This window comes from Nipponia nippon, unplaced genomic scaffold (genome assembly GCF_047370975.1).
Source record: "Nipponia nippon isolate SJK-2023a ecotype South Korea unplaced genomic scaffold, ASM4737097v1 scaffold_2, whole genome shotgun sequence".
NCBI lineage: Eukaryota > Metazoa > Chordata > Aves > Pelecaniformes > Threskiornithidae > Nipponia > Nipponia nippon.
In genome coordinates this window covers 70,226,788-70,251,729 of record NW_028262336.1, presented here as the reverse complement: position 1 = coordinate 70,251,729, position 24,942 = coordinate 70,226,788, and the positions used below count along the sequence as shown (strand labels likewise).

General features: G+C 35.5%; 1 long non-coding RNA gene across 1 annotated transcript; it reads right to left on the bottom strand.

Moving 5' to 3' along the window:
* Positions 1–1,924: 1,924 nt before the first annotated feature.
* Positions 1,925–24,907, bottom strand: LOC148055833 (uncharacterized). Its single transcript, XR_015705143.1, has 6 exons — positions 24,820–24,907; positions 10,151–10,308; positions 6,027–6,118; positions 5,231–5,312; positions 4,880–4,963; positions 1,925–2,015 (listed from the first exon to the last, which is right to left on the bottom strand). It is a non-coding gene; the product is annotated as an uncharacterized LOC148055833 (long non-coding RNA).
* Positions 24,908–24,942: the final 35 nt, after the last annotated feature.

The following is a 24,942-nucleotide window of genomic DNA, read 5'->3' as shown; positions in this document are numbered from 1 at the left end:
GGGTCAAGATACTATATTTGTAATGTAAGAGACCTTAGTGGATTATTTTCAGGAATTTTCCTGTTACTTTTTCATTTTATGTACATTTTTACTATGCAAAGTCTCCTCTAGCAGTAAGTTCCACAACTACAAGAACTTCTTTCACTTGTTTTGAACTTAACTTGTTGTTATTGAATTTATTTTCCCCTTGCTTTTGAATTGACAAAATGTGCCAAAAAAACCAACACCAAAACCCCACCTTTTAAAATAAAAATCAATATGATTGTGAAAGGGATAATATGATGTAGTGCCTAAAGTAAGAGAGGAGTCAAAATATTCTAGCTCTACATTGCAGTCATCTAAATATTTCAAGTTGGGGACTGTTTTGCTATGTTAATTTGATATAATCTGCATTAATAATATTGTTATTACTGTTGTTACAAATAATCTGCTGTTAGTCTGCTTCTGTAACACTAAAAATTCATGATTCCTGAAGTTACTGGAAGATGAAGACACATTTGTGAAGATATTCAAATTGCTATTGCCTAGAAAAGAATTGCTCTGCAAGTAAATGGAAGATGTCACCTTTCAGGTATGTCAATTTGGCATCTCTTATGAGCATTAAACTCAACTAAAGAGAAAGAAAAAAACCACAGTAAATAAAACAAAGTGATAAAAGGTGTTCTTGAGTTTTATGCAAAACATAAAAAGGATCAAAAAGTACTTAATGTCTGTATTTTGTTTGCTCCAATATCCAATATAGATCTGGTCCAAACATACTCTTTAATGGTTTTTGGGGGAGGAAAAATCAGCTCTGGTTTATAGCCTTAACTGCCAACTTTGAGCCTGAAGGAAATTTTTACAGCTGAGTTACAAACTCCTAAATATCGGCATTTATAATGGCAAGGTTGACAGGCCTTTAATTTCAACACTAGCCAGCGACAGTATAATAATTTGAAAAAGATAATAATTTCAATGAGGTCAAATTCAAGTTAAAAAAGTGTCCCTGGATCTTGCTAGCCCACAAGCACACATATATCCTTAATTGCACTCTCACCTAATTTAGGACTGCCTAAAAAATATAATGTTTTGATTTTTTAACTATATCATTATTCCCAAATATTTCTATGTCCTGACATTTTCTGGCCAGACTATAGTCAAAATCCTGAATGTGTTTTTTATGTAATCTTGACTGCTTGGTTTTGGATCTCCAACTATTTTTTCTTCTGCTTCCTCTCTGTATAAACAGAGCATATGGTAATTTATTAAGTAATTAACAGTTATAAAACATGTAAGTCACACACACATTTAGTCATAAAAACACCCTCTTCTTTACTACATCATGCAGCATAATCTTATTTATTGCCATTTTTCCTCCTACAGCTCCCACACAACTTTCTTATTTCCCCCTCATTTCAACACCTCCAGGGTAGCTAGCCTGAAAGTATCTTGGGTGAGGCAATACCCTGTCTGGCTTTTGGAGAATTATAATGTCCTCCTCAATACTGGCAGAAATAACAAATATAATTCTTACTAATAACCTCTAGACCTCTGAGATCCAGACATGACCCCCGCTCCCCTTCAAGATCCAGAGAAGATTTCCTAGCTGTCCCTAACCATACGAAACCTTCTTCTCTGTCTACAAAATCAATTCTCAGACCTATTTTCCCATCTTTTAGTGTCTTTGTGCATTGTTCTAGGGAATAGATTATTTTTTAAGGATTCCTAGTGTACTCATTAAGAATGACATCTCTCTGATTATGGACTGCCTTGATGCTACCTGTCTCAGCTATGAAAAGGTAAAATGCAGAGAAATCTTTTTGTTATAGATATTCCAAATACACAAAGAAGCTTCATATATTTATGAAAGGCATATGTGAGTAAGTAAAATAAAACCTCGCCTAATCTACTTATACAAAGATCTTATCTAAAAGGTGCATTCCCCTGCATGCATTCAGCTGCCTTGTTGAACACAACTTCCTGGTCTCTGTAGTCAAGGACTCTTCTTCTGTCACCCTCCACATTTCAAGTTGTATCTGTCAAAGGATATGCACAACACTGATATCAAAGCAGGCCAGAGAGTGAGTTTCATCACGTGACATGCATTGTCCATACTGTTTAACTGGTAGTTTAAATACTGCATCCATTTGCTATTTGCCAGGAAAATGTATATAAAAGATGTTAGCCTTATGCAATGTGGACCTGCCAGCACCATTTGGTCTCACCTCCCTAAAGATCACTCCCTGCTCTCTTTCATTTAGAGAGAGAGAGAGAGATTGAGATAGGCAAAGATAATCATACCAGCCATTATGGCCAATCTTTGTCTTAGCCTCCTTTGTGAGTTTCCATCCACTTACTGTGTCTTTCCTTCAAAGCCAATTCAACTTTCACCACTTCAAGAGACAGTATTGATTCTTTTTCGACTAAGTTATGGCATATGTCATCTCACTTAAGACATGCATACTACTTTCTAAGTACAGGTGTCACATCATATGCATGGTAGATCTATTAAAGGTTCCTTGACTCAAAGAGTTAAAATGTACAATTTTGTGTGAAGTGTCCCTACTTACTGCACATTATGTTTTATATCTGTAAATAATTGAGAAATTAATGTATACACAATAGATCTTGATTTAAATCAAGCACAAAAATAATAATTCATTTTTATATCTAGCATCCTTATGTGACTGATATCCAAAATTTCTCCTAATGGAAACCACAAAAATAATCATAAACAATAAACAGGAATAAAGACTAAACCTTGCTGCCCTGAAAGTCAGTAACAAAACTTCTTTTGATTGTAGTCACAAATTAACTATCTATTGTACTTTTTCAAGAAAAAGATATTATCTTTGTTGCATTTTATGAACAAAGTCATTATGAGAGCTGAGTTAAAACCAAGGTTTCATTGTTCATGTTCACTTTGACCCATGAAATCACCTGCATTCAATCAGCCAACAGAAACAGCACTGCAGACCATTGAAATAGATCTTGAAAAATATATCGGAAGCACATAAAAGAACACAAGTTGAAATTTAGAGATGGATATTGTTTAGCTCAAAAATAAACGCCCATCTCACACATTTCTTATGCTAGTTTGTGAACAAGTATTTTTTTTTGTTTAGGTTCTTTTTTTCTTATTTTTTTTCCTGGAATTTTTCTTTCTAATTCAAATCTTTCTATAAAGAAGCAGATATAGTCTGCTGGGGTCAGAACAGTCACGCTGGGGTAAATGGAAGTTTATTATGCCTCTCTTTAAAAGCTTTTCAGCATTCAAAGAATAAATCAGAAGACTTTAAAGTTACCAGGACTAGCTACTTTTATAACCTTTCTTGGTCATTCTGGTTTGGTGCTTGGAGGGAAGCTATCTGGTTTGAAAAAGCTGAATGTATTTATTCATAATGGTTAAAGTGGTGAGCAGAATGCTTTTTGCTCATTTTGTAGTGATTTTTTTTTAGTTGTAGTATATATGACAAGGAAATTCAAGTTCTTCACTAAGACAGTTTAGATAGATAGTTTAGAAGAGATCAAATCAGATGGAAACTAGAAATAATATATTAGCATTTGCTTATGCTTGGTTGGACCAGTAGTAAGACAATCAGACAGCACAATAAGACCTGGACTAGAACAAAACTTGATAATTAGGCTACATATCTCCCAGAATGTTTCCACCTCTGTGGCTGGTGAATGAAAAGTTAGATTCATTTGCTTTGAGACAACCACCTCCAATGTCCATACGATTTAGGTGAACATGTAAGAAATGGAACAAATTCTTCATTGGCACAAACCTAAAGAGATGAAATTGATGGACATAGGTAAATTTAAGACACTGCAGAATTTGATTCATAAGGACAGTCTTTTTAGGGTTAATTGCGTTTCTACTCATTCAATCACTTGCTATTGAGAATTAAAAAAAATACTATAATATTTAAAAAAATTTGGGCCCCCAAAACCCCAAGCTTCTTTTATTTTCTTTTTGCTCTTCAGGATAGCTTTAAAAGATTGTATTTTATAAATATTAATTAAATATCAAAGGAGATTATGAAATAGCAATGACAAAGTTATTGACTGAAGAATCGTGCTCCCAGACATAAGCCTCTTCTGAATAAGCAGGTTAGGGAAATCAGATACGTATGCTTTTGCCTTAGACTCAGGGACAGTTAAAAATACACAGCAAAGTAATTTTAACTTTCAGCACTTTTATTTTTATAATAAGGCTATTTTAAGAGTGAAAAAAAAGAGCAAACATCTTTTGACAGGTTTAGGAAGCTTCTATGAAATTATGAACTTGTATGTATGTACACTCTCTCCATCTACAGAACAGATATAGAATCATAGAATCATAGAATTGTTTAGGTTGGAAAACACCTTTATCATCAAGTCCAACCGTTAACCTAGCACTGCCAAGTCCACCACTAAACCATGTCCCTATGCACCATGTCTACCCGTCTTTTAAAGACCTCCAGGGATGGGGACTCAACCACTTCCCTGGGCAGTCTGTTCCAGTGCCTGACTACCCTTACAGTGAAGAAGTTTTTCCTAATATCCAACCTAAGCCTCCCCTGGCACAACTTGAGGCCATTTCCTCTTGTCCTATCTCTTGTTACTTGGGAGAAGAGACTGACCCCCACCTTGCTACAACCTCCTTTCAGGTAGTTGTAGAGCATGGTAAGGTCTCCCCTCAGCCTCCTCTTCTCCAAACTAAACAACCCCAGCTCCCTCAGCCGCTCCTCGTATGACCTGTTCTCTAGACCCTTCACCAGCTTTGTTGCACTTCTCTGGACATGCTCAAACAATGCACATTTTGAAAATAAGAGAATTGTCAGTAGATAGATAAATGTAGTTAATAAATCAGTTATTCTTACCCATAAACAATAAAGTAAATTTGATTTTCTTTTACCTTTCTGGGTACTATGTTCTCATCTAGAAAATTTATCTTCTTCAGTTCTTCCTGGCTTTCCTTCCATCCCTTGCCCACGTTCCACTGCATTTAAACAAACAAACAAACAAAAAACCTAACCAAAAAACCCAAACAAACCCCCCAGATAAACAGGTCATAAATATCTGTGTGTTCCTATTTGGAGTATTTTGTTTATTAGTTTAATATGGTTTCTAGCTGAGGGCTTAGTTATCTAGAAAAATGGAACATGTGAGCTAAATTCTTCCTTATCAAGGTCAAATTTTTCTTTACAAGCCTATTGGAAGTAAGAAAGAATAAAATAGACTAAATACATACCTTGCAATCACTTACATGTATTTGTACCTTTAACTGGTGCCAATGGGATTATTCCATCTTGTGAAAATCTGGCAGACAAGTATATGTAGTGAAGACACTATTGGCAAGAGTAAACATGAGGAGATAGTAGTCACTTCTGTTTATTAAAGAACACCATTCCCACATCCTTAGTTGATACTGGGTAATTTCTATTGCTGTCAGTCTATCACCTTTCAAGCATACTAAACACACATTTAGAAAAGGAAAAAAATATTTAGAAAATTCCTACTGGAAATGGCAACTGCATTAAACAAAAACCTCCATGACCTTTGCCAACATTTTCCAAAGTCCAAATTTTCTTCACACTAAGAGAAATAAATATGACTTTAATCTGAAACACGTCAGAAGCCCTAACTGTTGGTTTGTACTGTCTCCATACCAGCTATTCATACCTAAATAACTTCTTAAGCCACATACAACGTCTCAGCTTTGAGCATATGGTCCTCAATTTGAATCTAAAAATTTAATATTTTCATGATATTTGAATACAGTCCTTTTATGACACAGAATACTACACTAGATTCGTTTAATGTAACTTAAAATGAAAAGGAATATTTAAGGATTTTTAAGTTTTTTTAATAAATAGAAAGTGACACACTGATTTGGAAGGACAAAGGTGTCTCTAACACATTCAAGTTCAGACAAACTTCATTTGCTTAAAGCATAATAGTTTCTATAGTCAATGGCATGTCAAAGAATAACATTGACAGCTTTGGGCTCCACCCACTTTGATTATCCAGTGTAAATGATGAAGTAACCTTTGACAGCTTACTTGGTCGGAATGACTGTTTATGTTTCCAAAGCTGGTCCTGGCTGGTAGCAAGACTGCTTATGTTCTGTGGCAGTGCTTAGGGTCCTATACCCCTGTGTGATGAACAGAAAGGTGAAAGCTAGAAATGAAGACATAAAATGAACAGCCAGAGCGAGAGGTCTAGTTAGTATGAGACTAGCATTATTTACTATTCAGTGTTTGTAAATTTTGTGTTTATAGTTGTAAGCTGTGATAAAGGCTTCAAACTCATGTCCTTGGAAAACAGATCTTTCACGCACCTAAATATTTTCTGACCATCTTCTAACAGAAAAGACCTTGACATTTCAAGAAAACACTTCAGTCATATTCGTTTTGTATATGAAGTTCATAAGAGCTTCTGATTTACTGTTGTTACATTTTAAATTGAGTGCAGCTTTCATGTAAGAGGTAGTAGGCAAAAGCACCTCACCTCAGCTAAATCTAGAGTCTAACAGGAACTTCTTTTCCTCTTTTTCATTCTTGGAAAACAGACTCAGGGATGAACTGTGTAGAAGCAACTAATCATAAAGAGTGTGCTGGGAAGACTTCCAGAAGGCTTTCTGGCTGTGACCTGTCTCCTGTTCAAACTACATAAAAAGCCACAGGGGATGGCCTGAGCTATCCCTGACTGTTACAGACCTACAAGAGGTTTGAGACATACATAAGAGGACACCTAATCCTGAGGGACTTCAAATCTCAATACCCTGCAGTCCAAATGCACATGGCAAGTTTTCTAAGCTGCATTCTATGAAAAGCAAACTTAACATTTCTTATATTTCTTTTTCCAGTAAAAAGGTGAAAACAAAAATAAAGTTTTTTTCTGTGGCAAAATAAAATACTTAGAAGTAAAACCAGAGGACTGTGTTTCTTTAAATTTCTTGCCAAATACGCTTATCTTTTTGGACCACATTTTCAAATAAATAAATAATGAGAAAGAAGTTACTACTGATCTGTATCACTATAGATCCACCTCTAAATGTTGCTGTTAACCTTTTACATATATGAAGGTTAGAAAGTTAGAAATTTCTAATGAAGTCAGTTTTGAATTATTCGGGCTGTCAGCTACAAGTGTGTGTTCAGAGTACCTTCTCAATACTGCTAGAGATTTAGTAACTGGTTATTACAGAACATCCTTAGTGCCAAAAAACTGAGAGACTTTTCTTTGCCAAGATAAATCAGAAAGGGTCATGTCTTCCACTTGTATAAATTGTTGCAGCTCAGTTAAAATCAATGGATCTTAAGCATATTATACAAGCGTGGGATTTCATCTAGTTTGTTTCTTCATTTCTTTGACAAAAGAAACCCATCAAATTAAGGAAAAAGAAACTTGTAATGAATTGTTTTAAAGAAAAAAAAAACACCAAACAACAAAACCCAAACTTATTTATCATTTTCTTGAGTGCAAAGCACCTTTAAAGCCTTCTGCATGTTTGATAGCCAATTGAACAAAAATTTTATGCATGAACTTTGCTTTAAAGCAGGCATATGTCTTCCCTACTGAATTGTAACCAAAGGAATGAAGTGCCTATTCCAAGCAAGGACATGATTATTGTTTTCTAACACTTAAAAAGCATTTTATACATTATGCTTTGCAGACCTAGCAGGATTTTTGTTTTAAATAACAGAATTTCTCTTTTTCCTTTTTTTTTTTTTTTTTTTTTTTAATTTGTGTGATGCCATACCTGAAAGCAATTAGTCAGTGAAATCTTAGCTGTGAAAGTTAAGTAAATATTGTGGTCAAAGGAACGTCTCCAATTTAGGCATTCAGAATCAGATCTTAGTTGATGAATCCAATCTTATTTGAACTTGTAGTGTGGTATCAAGATCCCCATTACACTCAGTCATAATTATTTATATGTTACTGGCTGGTCAATTATATTTGTAGTTGATCAACAATTTGATTAATTAGCCTAAAAATGTATTTGCACTCCAAATGTCCACCAAACAAATGTAATACTTGGGTCAATAGATAATTAACTGAGAATGAATGTAAAAGAAAACAGACTTTCATCTCTGCCTGGGACTGCATTGCATGGGTTCATAATTGGGATTATTCTTATTTATAAAAGATTGTAAGACCTCATGAGATTTGAGAAGCCCAATAAATGCACTTCCCCCCCATCTTGCACATTATTGTTTATTTTAAATAATTAATATAATATTTACATTACAAGAAATTTAGTACCATACCTTTATGTAAAATCAGGTTTGAAGCTGATTTTATCAAGATTATGATAAAGCAGTAAAAAGAGATTAAAAATTATTAACTTGTCTAATATGTAGTGGAAATTTATGCAGCCACAAGCTGTCTGTAATAAATGTTAATTGATTATAATTTGTATTTTTGGTCTTCTTCCCAGAGACTCCAAGCTATTAATCTGACTTGGACACAAGCAAAATACTGTACCACTTCTTAGTCACTAAAAGCCTTAAGGGGAATTCAAATCTGTTAGAATAAATGTAATAGCTTTATCCACCTTAAAGCAGAGAGTAAGGACGAGAGGGAAAGGAAACAAAGCAAAACAAAACATTTTAAAAAATGTATTATTTAAATTTAGTGAATTTTAATAAAAACCTGTTGTGCTTGAATTTGAGAAATATATATCTTCATCTTTTTAAAGTGATGAATATGTATGTCATTTACTGCACTGCTAATGTAGAGTTAGACAACATTTCTGAACGTAAAGGGCTGTATATCAAACAAATGGCTACCTATAGTTATCGTTAATCATATTATATACAGTATTCATATACCGTATTACCACATGCAACACTGCAGGCTTGGAGAAGAGTGGCTGGAGAGCTGTCTGGAAGAAAAGGACCTTGGGGTACTGGTTGACAGCTGGCTGAACATGAGCCAGCAGTGTGCTGAGGTGGCCAAGAAGGCCAATGGCATCCTGGCTTGTATCAGGAACAGTGTGGCCAGCAGGACCAGGGAGGTGATAGTACCCCTGTACTCAGCACTGGTGAGGCCGCACCTCAAGTACTGTGTTCAGTTTTGGGCCCCTCACTACAAGAAGGACATCGAGGTGCTGGAGTGTGTCCAAAGAAGGGCAACGAAGCTGGTGAAGGGTCTACAGCACAAGTCTTATGAGGAGTGGCTGAGGGAGCTGGGGTTGTTTAGGTTTGGAGAAGAGAAGGCTGAGGGGAGACCTTATTGCTCTCTGCAACTACCTGAAAGGAGGTTGTAGTGAGGTGGGGGTTGGTCTCTTCTCCCTAGTAACAAGTGATAGGACGAGAGGAAACAGCCTCAAGCTGCACCAGGGGAAGTTTAGGTTGGATATTAGGAAAAACTTCTTCATGGAGAGAGTGGTTAGGCATTGGAACAAACTGCCCAGGGAAGTGGTGCAATCACAGTCCCTGGAAGTGTTCAAAAAACATGTGGATGTGGTGCTTAGGGACATATGTGGTTTAGAGGTGGACCTGGCAGTTAGGTTAACGGTTGGACTCGATGATCTCAGAGGTCTTTTCCAACCTTTATGATTCTATAATTCTGTGATTCTATGAGTCTACTACAGATTATTTTAACCCTATTGAGTCGGTGTCAAATGTCAAAATATCCTCCTTGGTTTGCAGTCCTTGGTACCTCTAGTAGGCTGGAGAGATCTGTAATAACAAAGTACCTAGTTCTGATCTCATACACTCTCTTTTGCATCCACAGCTGCAGAAGATCACCAATGACAATGGAATCACATATATAATCATCTCATACTCAGAGTTCTTCCTTTTCAGCAATAATTTTCTCTCTTTCCCCTTTAATGGCTTTTAACTGATGCTATATGTTTTATAGTATCTTTGTCTAATGCCTCAGCATTCTCAAACTTTAGAAAGGTAACCAAATGATAAAACAATAATAATCTGAGTTTATATAAAGTTTGGGTTTTTTGTTTTGGTTTGGTTTGGTTTTTAATTAAGATTTTCATCAAGGTTTCCATTCTAAAACAACATGATCAATTGTATCTACTGTATAGTGAAACTAAAAGTTACCTTTACCTTTTCCCATTTTGTATCATCTGTGGATTTCTTGCAAGAAGCTATCATTTTATCCATCTCACAAATTATTTTATTTTTTTATTTTTTTTAAATATAAGTGAAAAGTACAGTACCTCATTGCACATTTAGCAGCCTGGTCTCTGCTTCTCTTTGTTCACAGACATTTAAACAGTAAGTTCAGACTTGTACTTGATACCAACGCTCAACAGAAGTCTACTTTTCATTAACTGTACAAAGAAGAAGGAGGATGGGATATCCTCTTCCTTAAAACCTGGAAAAACAATACAGATGAAAGATCACAGGTCTCACAAAATATTCAGGAATGAGGTGCAGATTCACAGACGAAATGATGATGTGCAGCAGGAATCCCTGTGTGCTCGCTCTGGGATGTTGAGAGGCGCTGGCTCCAGCCACAGCAGTCAGGTAACTAAATTTTTCCCGCTAAGTGCAAGGTGACTGCAACACCCCCAGAGGGGGATCTGAAGGAAAACAAAAAGTCTGTTGGTTTTGCCATCAGGAAACAGCTGAAAACAGAGATCTACATGAAAGCTGGACTTTGTCCAAGGGATAGCCATGGTGCTATTAGCATTAACTTGACTCACCTGAAATTTTTTTGGGCGGAAAAAACCCTCTCAACTTGCATGGTTTAAATCTGCCCTTGCCAGGCCCTGTGCCCATCCGGGGGTCCCTGTTCCCCTGGGCTGTGGCAGGACTGGCCATATAATGGCCTCATGCCAGGCTGGGATGGCTGGCCTATTACCTCTTCTCATTACAAGGCCTGTCCCCATGACTGCACATTATCCCTCATTGATAGCCACCCTAAACAACCTTCACCACCTTATCAGAAGGATAAATACCCTCTCAGAATGAACAGGTTTGACTGTTGTACGCACACACAGTATTTGGGCTCTCTCTCATCTGTTGCTCATCATGTTATCAAGAGGAGGACATGCAGATTCCTTAAAATTCATATTTCAGAACTGATGTAAAATTCACTTGCTTCTTTACAAGTAAGCAAAGAAACAGAGGCAACTGATCTTCTGTTCCCACCAGTCAGACTACTTGGGTAGGAAAGTAATCTGAGGCCAATTCCCTTCTTACTCTGACAGTTTTTGCATCCATTTCTTTTACCTCATGAAAGAATGAGTTAATCTGCTCCGTATGTGCTTGTTGGGGTGTAGTGGGCAGAGTGAAAGGCAAATTAGTTGGCTGTTCAAGTTGTCCTGCTCTGTAGAGAGGAATAATTTGAACAAGACAAAGAGAGAGATGAGGGAGCAAGAGAACAAAAAAGCACGAGCTTGACAAACCAAGGGAATTATGACATTTGCTTTAGAGAACAAGAAATTTGCACTCCTTAAATGATCTGCAATTCAAGGTGCCATCCATCACAACCGGTCCATGGATAGCTGAGGTGACCAACAGCAGTATACACAGTCAATGGCTGCCAAAGCTCTCCTGAAAGCTTCAGGTGGCGTCCCGAGAAAGGCAGGATGCCTCCCAGGTCTTCTGCAGTGTGCCATAAGTGTATAATGAGTCATTTCTCACTAGAAAGTCTAAATGAAGTTAATGAGATTTCACCTCAATATAGTCTTCAAGAAGTACATTGCTCTTGCTAAAGAGATATGTTGAAAGGAGAGATGCTGATAGAGAAATTTTGAAAAGTGTAGAATGAAAAAAAACGCCCAACATATGAACATATAAGCCTTTAAATGAGTAGAAAAACTTCACATTTTTATAATCCAGACAGTAATTCTTTTACCTGTTTGACTTGCCTGCTGAATTTTAGGGTTTGTCTCACACACTGTAGATCTGTTGTTCCTGATGTGTGAATGGACTAACTTTGCTCCTAGCATGTGTTGTCCTATTATTAGAGATCACCTATACCTATGTTTTTCTAAAGAACAATGATAAATTGTGACAGTTTTTGCCAACTTTCTTAAGACTCCAGTCTAGTGATTAATTATAAAGGCTCATGTTCAACATAGCTATGCATATTCATGACAATGACAATGGTTTTAAAGAATCTGGAAAAATGTGTCACAGGGAGGATGCCTGCAGAATCATTAAACATGAATCATCCTTGGGTGCCTACTCAAATGTAATTAGTGGAATGTAATTAGCATCTAATTATAATATCCCATATGAAAAATCTTGGCTGCCTTTTGCCATATTCTAGCCAAAATATGGCAGGAAGCACCCCAAATCTTAAGATGCTCTTCTTTTGGCCAAAGAAAGCCCATTCTAGCCTTCGAAAATATGCTTACTTGCTTGGATTTAAAACTTACTGTTTTCTTGTTGTTATCTGAGGAATCAATGGGTGATAGCAAGAATCCAAAGTGGTTAAATAAATAATTACTAGACTGAAGCAATAAGCACAGCCCTAGCAATGAGATAGTGACAGGAAGTCAGCCAGTGAAATGGAGACCACCCTGTAGGCGTCACTCTGGAGACAAACCGCAGTGTTATATGACTGCCTGGCTAAGGGAAGTCCTTTTTGTGAGGTAACTTAAGCAGTGTAAAATATACTAAGAATAAGATCAATCTAATGAGCACCAAAGTGTTTAAAATATAAATAAGATTCTTCAATGGATTTGGGTAATTTTATCTCATAAACCAGCCATGCTGTTGATTTTTCTGAGACAGGCTGAAGAATTAAGAAATCAATTTGGAGGTAGATTAGAAGAAATGGAAAAGGTAAGAAAATAAACAGAGACATGGTGGATAACAATGGGAAAAAGGAAAATACATTACAAAAAATAAACTTATTTGATTATTTTCATTAAACTGAAGTCTTAAAGAACATAGTTTAATAAATGCTCCCTACATTATGTATAGGAAAACAAAGAACATCCTGCTAAAATGAAAATATTATTATATTCTCAGATAATGAAGAACTGCAAATCCGTTCAAATGAAAATGAAAATATTTTCCCGCAAACCTGCATTTAACTGTATGAATGTCTAACTCCCCATTCCTAGAATCTGGTTTATGGCTTTGGTGCTGAGTTCTCACTGCTGCTGGGTTGAGGATTTTGTTTGTTTTTTTGTTTGTTTTGGGGGGGGATAGCAGATTTCATTTGCTAAAAGTAACAACACCGAAAAAATATGGGATGACAATAGCAGCATTTATGTTTAAATTATACAAGTATCATGAAGTCAACATCATGAATACTCTATATTTTATATAGTTATACATTTTAAATGGTGTAATTTGGAAAAATGTTAATCTTTTCTTATAAAATTATGAACCAGCATAAACCTAGAGTTTATACGCCAATGGCTTAGGTTACCTTTTTCCGAATGAGACTTCTCTTCAAGGAGAGTTAGCAGAATTAGTACTGAATCTCCTGTAGTCTTTGTTAGATTAAAATCATAATATAAAAAATATATTTTTATGCCATCTTCCTCCTTCTGACTTGCTTACAACTTTTAGAATGTTACTAAGCAATTTTGTGAAGCATTATAAAAATGGGTGTTTTGTATAATTTCTATTTTCCAAAGATAAGAAAGGGCAGTTGTTATGAAAAATAAAGCAACATTGACTCTTTAGTTATATTTCAAATTAATTATATTTAACTACATTTAATTTGCATAGTTAAAATGCTTTTGCTTATTACAATAATTAATAATAAGAGGCTGCATAACATACTTCAATTATATCATGTACGTGTAATTAAATCAACAGTGAGCATTTAAATTCAGACGAAAGCTATTTGCTTTCAAAAGTAATAGTTAAACCGTCTGTCTGTCTGATAGTAAGCTTTACAACCCTATGCAAATTTTAGAAAATGTTATTTTCTGAATTGTTTTCCAAATACCTTGTTTTCAGATTACTCTTTTCTTTGTAGCTAGTACCTTCCTAAATTACTAAGAGGGCACAAAATAAATAAGCATGTGTACATCTTTAAATAAGCATGTGTGCATCATATTAGACATGACCAGCTATTCTATATTCTCAATGCCTACTCAAATGCAAACTTAAGGAATAGCAGAGAAGGCATTAGAAAAAGTACGATGCTGTGGTAGATACAGTATGGGTACTATTCATGATACGTAAACTATTATTATACAAGCATACGGTTGCCAAAGTTTAATTTCAGAAAAGTGTTATATGGTACATAGAAAGTGAAGGAAATTACTTTCCTCCATTCCCCATATCTTTTTTTGATTATAAAAGATTTATTTCTTTTACTTTGCTCACTGGAACTTATATTCAAATATAGAAACTGCCATGGCCTAAAAGGCTATATTACCAGAACAGTGGAAGCAGAATTTTAATGTTGTTTTAAGATTTTATAGGACCTCTAGTGCTGTGTATTTTACTGACAATCCAGTGAGAAAAATAAGTCTTCTCTTAGTCATCCGTCCAATGCTTCCATTTCAAATCTGAGTTTGCTAGACTGGAAAGTCTTTTTGGACATCCTTTAACAGATTGATGAAAATTGTGGTATAATTTCTTCATGCATGGTCAAGTTAAGTTTGGGGTGGTTCTTCTCAAAAGGTGCATACAAGGTCAAGCCTGCTGGTTACTGACACTGAGAGGAGAAGGTTGCTGTGGTCTAAGCCTGTAAGAGCTATGTAGCCATCCATCTTCTGCCAGTGTCCTCTGCTGAGGCGTAACTATTTCTGTATCTGTGTAGTGGGGGAAATGATAGTGGTACCAAAGAAAACAAAGCATATATCTCCTATAGGCAGCTGTCCCTAGAAGACTCACAGAGAGGACAAATGAAAAGAGTCCATGGCTAAACAGGGAGCTTATCACATATCCTGGCAGCTAAAAGACAGCACATCACAGACCTGGTTGTTTTCTATTATGAAGATTTTAAATAGTTAATATTTTTTAAAAATAATGTAAAAGACTTTTCTGAATGGGTGCAATATTTTCCATGATTAGTTTACATAACTTCTTCATATGTAAGTTCGAACAGAAACTCAGAAAATTTCTTCCTTTGATTTGGTAAAGAATGCACAAGTATAGTTTGTTTCTTCTGTGGCAAAACCTGAATTAATCTTGTAGATGTTTTTAGTTTTTCTTTAGGGTTTGATGCAAATGATAAATAAATAGCGGATTTCCAATGGCATATATTAGATATGCTCTGACATAATAGCATTAGCCTGGAAAATAATGTTATTAACATTACATAATATCAGTATGTTTAAGGAGTGTGGCTCCAAGCTCCTGTGATTTTTCATTATTAACTTTCTGCTAAAATAATCGTGTCTGGTAGCAAATGCTTCTCCATTCAGCAAATGTTTCTCTGTGTTGGCCAAAATGAACAGCTCATAAATAGAACGGCACATCACCATGAACCAGCTATAACTGAAGTTGCTGCAAGTTGTTTGTTAATGCTACAGCGCCTGCAGGAGAATTAAGAACCTCTGACAAGATTCTGCTTTGAGGACTTAAATATCAATTTTTCCCACAGAATGCCACTGGACCCTGGCAGAGACTGTCATTCAATTCCTTGACCTCTATGGAGAGTTAAGTCAGGAGATAAATTTCAATGATGCCACGATCTCTATCTTCCTGCCAACATGGAAAATCACCTCAGCTCTGAAATCCAGACTAAGGTCAAAAGAGAGGAAAATACTAAACTTTGTCTTTGAGCAGTTCAGGTGTAATTCCCGGCAGCTACAATATCAATCATTTTCTGAGGACAATACTATAGATCTGCTCTGCTCAGTATTCGGTTTTATCTGTATCTTGAGTCCTGTGACACCCCATACACTCAAATCACCTGCACACCAGTCAGTTTACCATAGAACTTTGAGCAAAAGAAAACAACAAAACGGCAATTATCTGTTATGCCCACCCTTGGTCTATGTCTCCTGATCTTAAGGTAATCTTTTGAGATGTGATCATCATCTAGTTCTCCCTTGCAAATCTTGCTTCAGAAGTGACAAAGTGAAAACTGGGTCCTGCACAGTCCTGAAGAGCTGAAAGCAAATAGACTAGACTCACTCATAACTGAACTCACTGAAAGCCAATGCATTCTTGGCTCTGAACTTTTCTGGGAATGAAAACAAGGCAATGCCAGCATAGCATTTAGTCCTCTATTAGAAAATACCGTTCTGGACTAAATATTTTGATTTTTTTTCATATTATTAGCATGAATCTCCACAAGACGCAGATTTTTGTCTGAATTGTTAGTCATACTGTTTTCATACAACATACTAAATGTCTGAAAGAGAGAAGTTTCATGAAAATCAGCAGCAATAACAGATTTATATTAAAAAGGTGTTCATACAAAAAGAAAAGAGACAAGGAAAGAAGCATAATATTAATAATTCAAAGGGTTAAAACAGAGGTTAAAACCAGAATGAGTGCTGACTGGACAGAAAGAATTCCCAAAGGTGACTTCTCACTTCTTTACAAGAAGCTCTCTTATTTCAATTAGTTTGCTTTTAAGACCCATTAAAATGTTTGCAAAGGTCATGGTTTTGGCCCAGATTTTTTAAAGGTGTAGCATGACCTTTGAAATTGATAAGGATACTAAGAAAAGACTCACACACATCTAATATTTTTGGACAGAAAGAGAGATTTCAATAAGTATTTCAGAAACAGGATAATAATATGATAACATCCTAGTGAAATCCTTAACCACTATAAATTTAAACCACATGATATTAGTTTACTCCATTTAAGCAAGTTATAAAAAATCTACAACTTAATATACTGTTAAACAAAAATAAGCGGCAGGGAACAAAAAGAACACGTAAAACATGGGCATGAATTTATCCCTCTCTTACTCTAGATTATATGTTGTTGTGCCTGGTGAAGTGGATGGGTCCATTAATTACTCATATGTCATCCATCTCCTGGATCTCAAGCATGATAATTTACTGTTGCTTTGGTTGTTTGAAATGAGAATATTTGCTTACTATCCTTATGGTAGGCTGTTACTACTAAACCCTTCACCTCCAGTCCAATTGGTGCAATGTCTTCCTTAAAGTTATTTCCCATCTAATGACAATCAAGTCAAGTACATTGATATACACAGCTTATCAGTGGTTTGGAACAACAGTCATTATTTTTCATTTTTTATATAATGGGTTCCTAATCTTCCATATGAAGATGGAAGATTGAAGATATTGAAGATCCACACCACTCTCCAAACATCAGTATGCTGCACTTGAAAATCCAAAAGATTTTTTGGTGCCCTTAAAATTGACCCTTTGCAAATAGCGTCTGTTTCCACTCCTTCCCTAGTCCTAAAATTTCAGTCCTAGGTGTAAGGAGGCAGAAGAATGATGTAACTCAGTTTCAAACTTCCCAAATAAAACAAGTTAATTTTAGTAGAAATTCCACAATAATACCTCCTCCTTAGGATTTTTTAGAATACATAAATTGCTCCATAATAGCTAAATATATTCCATGTGGGCTAGAATGATAGCCAATTAAAACAATCTCATGACAAACTAACAATTGGGACTGTAGCAAAAATGCTGATACACCCATCAAGCTAAATGAAGACTGAATCTATGTTTAAATACAGATGTGTCTAAGAATGATAAAAGCTTGTCACAAGAAAATAGATAACTGTTGTCTTTATCTCACTTTATTATGTAACTGGATATTTTTTCATTTGGAATCAGACCTTGCAACATATTTTAAAGAAGATTTCTGGTCCTTTCAGAACTGAACACCACCTTTCAGCCAAAGAAGGCAGTAGCTGACTTTACTGGGGTTTAGATCAGTCTTTGAATTCTAACCTTCCCCATGGTAATGAGAACACAGGCATAGTTTTTAGAAAAATAACTGGCTAAAAATGAACCATTAAAGGTAGTCACAAGCTTTTTTTAGAAAGTGTTGGTGGTTAGGGGAGAGGTGGTTAGAAACGTGATTATCTGTAATTAAAATGGTTATCTATACTGAAAAATTGTGGCTATATTATCTACAACCATGTTAAAATGGCAAAAATATCCTATACTTTTGGGAAAAAACAAAACACAACAAAACATAAATACAAGTTTCTAGTAGTCCAGTCTAAAAATTGTCATGGTTTTTGTAAATCACTATAGAGAAGCCTGTAAGTCAAACTAGGGCAATAAGTTTCATCAAAGAAAATAACTAAGAAACACTGAATTTTTGTTGCTTCACAAATTGTTTATGAGTATCTTGGAATATTTGGGATTGTTTTCCTAATTATCTACTGCGTAATGCCAGCAAATAATTTCTGGCCATAAATCACTCATAAGCAGCTCATTACAATTAGCTGATAGTCAGAACCCAAGATGTGCTAGTTAATTTTGATTGGATACATAGGACTATTGGTGATCAAAAGACTTGAGGACTTCCCTGTATGTCTGTATCTCTGTCCAAAGGGACAGAACCTAGCACGGTTGTTTTCCACTAGAAAAAAATCATGAAGGCTCTTATGAAAGTCAAAATAAATAAGCTGCCTAAAATTATGAAACAATAAAAATCTTTTAGATCTTTCTGTAGACTGAGTAAGGCTTTCTCAATAACTTACTCTGATTCACTCTAACAAAGTTTTATGGGACTATGAAGGAATCAGTATGTTGATCATCTTTCATCTAGCTACAGTCTTAAGTGTATGTTTGGAAGGGGACTTGGTGGGTTGAATCTGAGCACATCTCAGCTGTATGGAAAAATCTGAGATATACAGCCTTCTGGAAATGTGTAACAGTGACCTCCCAGAACAATTGTGGGAGATGAGATCTATGAAGAATGGGAGAGCTTCAAGGAAGAAACAAGGTCTTCCCTGCCTTCTCTCCCACCCCTTATTTAACTTCAGATTTCTAGGGCAATCACAAGGTCATTTTGGTCTTTGAATTTAAATTAACTATGAGTCTTTTACGTGGTTAAGTACTTCCACAAATACTTAAGTACTGGAGTATTTAAAAGGGGAAAACTGTTCCTCTGCTTTGTAACCCATTTGACTGCTAATCAAGCCTATCTACTCTTCTTTACAGCTCACACCTAGGCACTGCTGAGCAAACCTTACTGTTTCACCCTTGCAGCTTTGGATCTGACCTGGTTCAGCCAGCACAGCTGTGAGTCGGTGGAGTTCTGCGTCACAGTATGTATACATGTGGTTTAGTTTAGATCAGATGTACTTAAGTAGCAAACCACCTGATCATCTCTACTTACTGTGTTTTCTTTACATCATGGAGAGGTCTTGGAGCTCGTGAACTGATTGTTTTAGGATAAAACTTAACTGAAAAATGCATCCGAGAAATGCTTCTAACCTACTCCAGACACAAATGGGCACACACTCTGTGAGACCAGCTGGACTAGAGCTGCTCTGGAAACCAAACCCTGAAATAGTGAGTACAACATGGATTTGGGGTCCTCAGTACCAATTATTTTACTCTATAAATCCAGTCTGGTTGTTTATAATTCCTATCTATTGTAGCAATAATTTGTAGCGTCTACATGGGTCTATCTGGCTTTTTTTTTTTTTTTTTTTGGCCATAGTTAGACCTTTTGGCCTGTTTTAATCCATTCTTAGTCCAAAGTCATGGCTATTTACAGAAGAAGTAGTCAATCTTCCTTGTGTTTGTCCCTGCATCTGTATCACAACTTCTCCAGTATGTCAAAAGCTCTATTTCTGATTAGACAGGAAAAGGGGAATGTTTCAAACCTGGTACCCCAGAGGAGTAGCAGGGATCAGCTGAGATTTCTGAGAATATTCTATGACCTTTCTTTTTCTGTCTTTAAGTGCATAAAACTGGAAGAAAAAACCCTCAAAGTGATCAAAGTGAATCTGCTTGGAGCGTAGTAGATGTGCATCTTGGGCTTTCTGAACCTCAATGGAATTGGTCTCTATCTTCTCATAAACCAAATCCAAGACACACTGAATTGAATAATTTTAAATTTGCCATTTTATAAGCAACATTGTCATTACTATTGGTCTTTGGTTTTACAGTGTGTTTTTAAGGAAAAAAAAAAAGTGGCTTTTTTGCCAGCATTAATATACGTTTGAACAAAGTTCACAAGAAACGAGTGTTTTGGTCAAATTCAAGAGAGGCATAAATAGAAGAGTGGCATGTCAGCATACTTGTACTCAGAAGAAGAGATGAAATGTTGCATATGACAATATTTTCTAGATTTAAAATGATATTTTAAGGTAGAGCAGAGTCAGTGAACAATGCCCAGAGAAACTGATGATAACAATGAATGGAGGTATGTGGGAGTATTCATAGGCTAACTATCTCTATGTTCATGCTTGCATTTTTCTCTCTATTTCACATTAACAGGCAAAACTTAATTTCAATATATTAAAAATTCCTCTACAAATTAGTAAACACCAAGAACTGTAAAAACAAGAGTTGTTAATGTATGTTGTTTAGGAAAACCAACATAAATGGATTAATTATTTAGAGTTCATTTCCATTCACCATAAGAAAATAAACACCAGGATTTGTATTATTTTCTTAACTTGGCATTCTGATAAATGGAACCCAAAATTTAATAAATGTGAATGTAAATTTAAAGATTTGATTACATTGGCTGTTATGGCACAACATCATACTGAGGGAAAATCATTAAATAGAAGTCCAAGTAAGAGTGAGGATTTGACCAATTTATTTGTTTTATGCTTTTATTTTTGTTGTTGTTTAGGTGGGCATATATATAAAATTATACTTTGGTAAATATATAGTATTTTGCTTCCCTGATTAAATATTTTGGGGCGATAATTATTGTTATTGGGGAGTACTAAATAACAAATAAGAAAAAAAAATTAATAACAGAAATTGTGCATAATTTAAAACTCTTTTTCTTAAGTGACATCATTCTGTTCCTTTTTATTCTGACTTCTTTGTCAGAAGGTGTAGGAGCAGTACCATTTTTTTACTAGTGATTTGTAGTATTATTAGTGTTTTTCCAGGTGGTGAATAGACTCCTGTGCAAACAGTAAAGAACGGCTGACATTGCTAACATTCACTGGTAAATAACAATGACATTTAGGAAAAAAATTAATCTCTATCTTTGTCCTGCCTTTTGCTATTTCTCTCACAACCCTAGCACTGACCTGATTGCCAGTGTATAAAAAACAATTAGCTCCCAATTATCCCACTGTTGTTCAAGTACACATCTTTTACTTTTAAAATAGAAACTTGCAACAAAAATAGACAATGATTTCACCTAATGATTGGTTTCTTAAATGAAAATTACACTCCTGCATGGATCAAGGAATTTGTGAATCTTCCAAACCAATTTTCAGTATTTGTCATGCTCCAACTACAAAGCTCTTCAATGTCTTGGATTCTGCCACAAGTAGCTGGGCAAAGGCTTTTATCCCGTTCAGTAGTACTACTTCCAGTACAATCTGGACTCCCTGCAATTTTTCTGCCAGGTTTATTTGTAGGTAGGCAGTCTTCATCTTCTACTTGATCCATCTCTGCTAGGGACTTGTTTACTTCAGTGTAATAAAGCCTTGGACAATAAAAGTACTAATCCTGACCCCAGTCACGTTATTTACAGAAGGTTATTTTCCTAGTGCAGGATAAGGCCAACACCTATGGACTCTTGTGGCTACTGTTGCATTTCCAAGAACACTAAATTTAAACTCTTCGATAGTTTTCCAATGAACTGATCACAATCGTCAGTGTTTGTATGACTTTGAGTTCAAAAAAAGCAGGTGAAAGCTGGTAGTACTCAGGTTAATTTATATCCAAAGCTGACAAAAGAAAAACCTCCAGGGATGAAAAGCTGTATGAGCCAAAACTAAAATAAAGAATTTTATTAATTCTTAGGAGCCTGTATAAAAACCTGATGAATATCAAGCAGCTCTAATGCTCCCAATGACTTGCAAATGCCTAAAAAGACTTTCTTTTCTTCTTGTTTTGTGGCAAAAAAATTCACTTCACAGCTGTTGTCTATTACCTTAGAGACAATGCTAACAGTTGGGATACAATATACTGATGATAAAGGGTGTAAGTGTTATCACATCTAACCCTAACAGTGTGAATGGTCCAACTATAGTAGAGCAAATGACCTGACAGTTCCTACCCACTGACCATTACCACCCATCACCGCTTCACCAGCAGCAGACCAAAGGACAAGAAAATTCTCATTCTGCATACAGTGCCCCTTGGGAAAAACACAGTCCTATTAATTTACTGGTGGCAGTGGGAGAACAGTTGTCAAAGTGCCTGGAAGCAGACCAGCAGACTGTTGACTTAATTATGCCAGACAACAGAGCCAACATTTTAAAGCTGTGAAAGATGGCAATTTTTCACACTTCACCTTCCGTCATTTTTTTCCTGATAGCCAGACTTAACCAATTCAAGTCATTCAAAATATTAAATATTAAATTTAGAAATTATCCTTGTGCCACTTTCAAATGCAAAATGAAATAAACCCTCACAACTAGAATTAAGTCACTCAGTAGTAACTTTTATGTTAGGATTCAATGTGAAGACTGATCAAACTATTATTTCATAATAATTTCGTAGTTATTTCATAATAATTTATTATTATTTATTATTTTATTATTTCATTATTATTATTTCATAATAAGTTTGAAGAAATAAAGTACAACATGGTCTACTTTTTAGATCCCACCTTCTGAGTGTTACAGGAATGCAGCCACAGGTTTATAGATGTTAAGCAGAAAGTAAAATGCTCACACATTCTGATCTCATACATCTATATTGTCCAGGCTTTTTGTTGCACTTATGTAAATTTTCAATAATGGCTTCTAATATGTCCTCTTAAGTCACCATATAAGGGCTAAGAGGTTCAACTTTTCCTCTGTAACTGGGCCATATAAGGCTTACTTAGGTTTTTCAGTGCCTTCTCCTCAAAGGGCTATGCTACTAGACCATACTTCAGATTTGTCTATAATTAGCCTGAGGGATTTTTCTTTCTGCATAATGGCTCTTTTCAGTATTATGTTTACATGACTAAAGCATTTATAAAACCCATCAGCTGAACTACTCAGACAAACATTAGCTTGTTTTTCAGGGCTTCTTCAGCTACAATCAGTATTCTTCAGCTACAATCAGTATTCTGATACATTAGAATTTAAAATACATTTTAATGATTTCATATCTAAGTACAGAAACAGTGAAGGACTACTGGGTCAAAGTAGGAGGTGCTGACTGCCATTTGCCCTATTATGTCTTTGTTGATTCCAGCTACGACTGGAGGTAGATTTCATTATAAAGGGTGCATCTTGTTCCCCTTTGAAGCAAGAAAGAAGCGGATCACCAGTGGACAGCATTTTCACTATGCTGAATTCTGCTTATAAATAACCTCTTTCAGGCAACTCCTAACTGTGTGTTCTTGTTTCTAAAATAATGATATTTAATTAATTTTGGCTCAGAGGTGGCACCCAAAACCACAACACAGTCAAAGCACAGATGTCCTTATAAAAGTACACTGGACAGGATTTACTCTTCAATCCAGTTCTTCCGAGTGGTGATGTTTTGATGAGGTCTATAGAGAGAGGAATAAGTCTTAGAAATTGATAGAATTTGAATTTACATTGGTTAGTAGATGTTGTTCACCTAAACCTGAGAAAACTAGACTGTTCAAGTCTACTGTGTAGTTGAAACATATGATTCAGTGCTCTTCAGCATTACTTCCTGAATCTCTGCTCTCTCCTCACAGTCTTAACTCTTACTTTAGAAAAGATATGCTTGAATCATTGTGGATCCTTGATACCCTGCTGTAACCATATTTCATTTAAAATGGATAGGAGACTTGTTATAAAACATTTTAAGTACTCAATTGTACTGGGTTTAAAAGGGATCTATAACAGAGATTTAACTCTGCATAAAATCTGAAAGCAAATAAAATACTTCTACTGACCAGTATTTTTATTAATTCTCCTTGGAGAATATGTCTGTCCTTGAATAAATAGCTTTGATTTCTCCCAGAACACTATATTTTGTGTGACCCACCATGTGTTTAAAACATCAGTGTCTGTTGCCATGGAATTTATTTCTCCGCTGGATCAAGTACAAGAAGAAAGCTTAATTTAAATATGTAGATCTGAAATATAGAAAAATGCTGAATACTATGTATGGAAAACAAATGGGGAAAAAAAATTGTCTGAAGGACTAAGAACCTTTCTTGGAATACAAAAAAATATGCAGGACCAAATTCTCCCAAAATTTCAGCAGCTTCTAAAAAAAGTTTGTAAGTCATCCATTTGCACTGAGAAATCCTGTTTCATGCATGTTTGAGCCATGAGTGTTGATACTATCTCTGTTTGGTTTCTTTTTCCTTCAAAAAATTCTAAGGGAATTAAAACTGTAGTTAACATTTACCTGTTACTCTTCTAATAAAAGCCAAAAGAGGGACAAAAAGACAAAGTTGTACGTCATAAATAAAATGCAACAACATAGACTCCACCTCACACCGCTACCTCATTAATGGTCACATTAATGTCATGAAAAAGATGTGAGAGTTAAATAGGAGAGCTTCACCATGTAATTTTTTTTTCCTGAAACAAGTTACACTGCAGTTATATAGTTTCAAAGCAAGAATATTAAGACTTGAGATTTCAAGTCATTATTGGGAATATAAACCTTTCTAAGTTAAATAGATAGATGTGGAATTTCATCTGCATACATCTGTGGGTGTGACATCAGATAATTGTGAAATAGTACAAAATAGGAAATAAAACAGGCAAGTTGCAGTGGAATAGGTATCAAGAAATGTAACAAACTTTCAATAATTTAATAAGTTAAATTTATTAAAGGCTGAGATTTATGTCTAATGAAGCTTGTCATTATTTCTGGTGAATGAAGAATGGAAAGAAGAAGAGAAAACAGTGTTTTTCAAAATAAAATAAGTGACTTACATTTGGTGTATGCCTTGAGGTTCCTGGAAAACTGCAGGTGGATGTGAAAGCTGGATGTTAAGACGTCTCTTAAGGTACATGTTAGGATTTTTGCCTGAAGGAGTAGCAAGGGTGGATAATAGC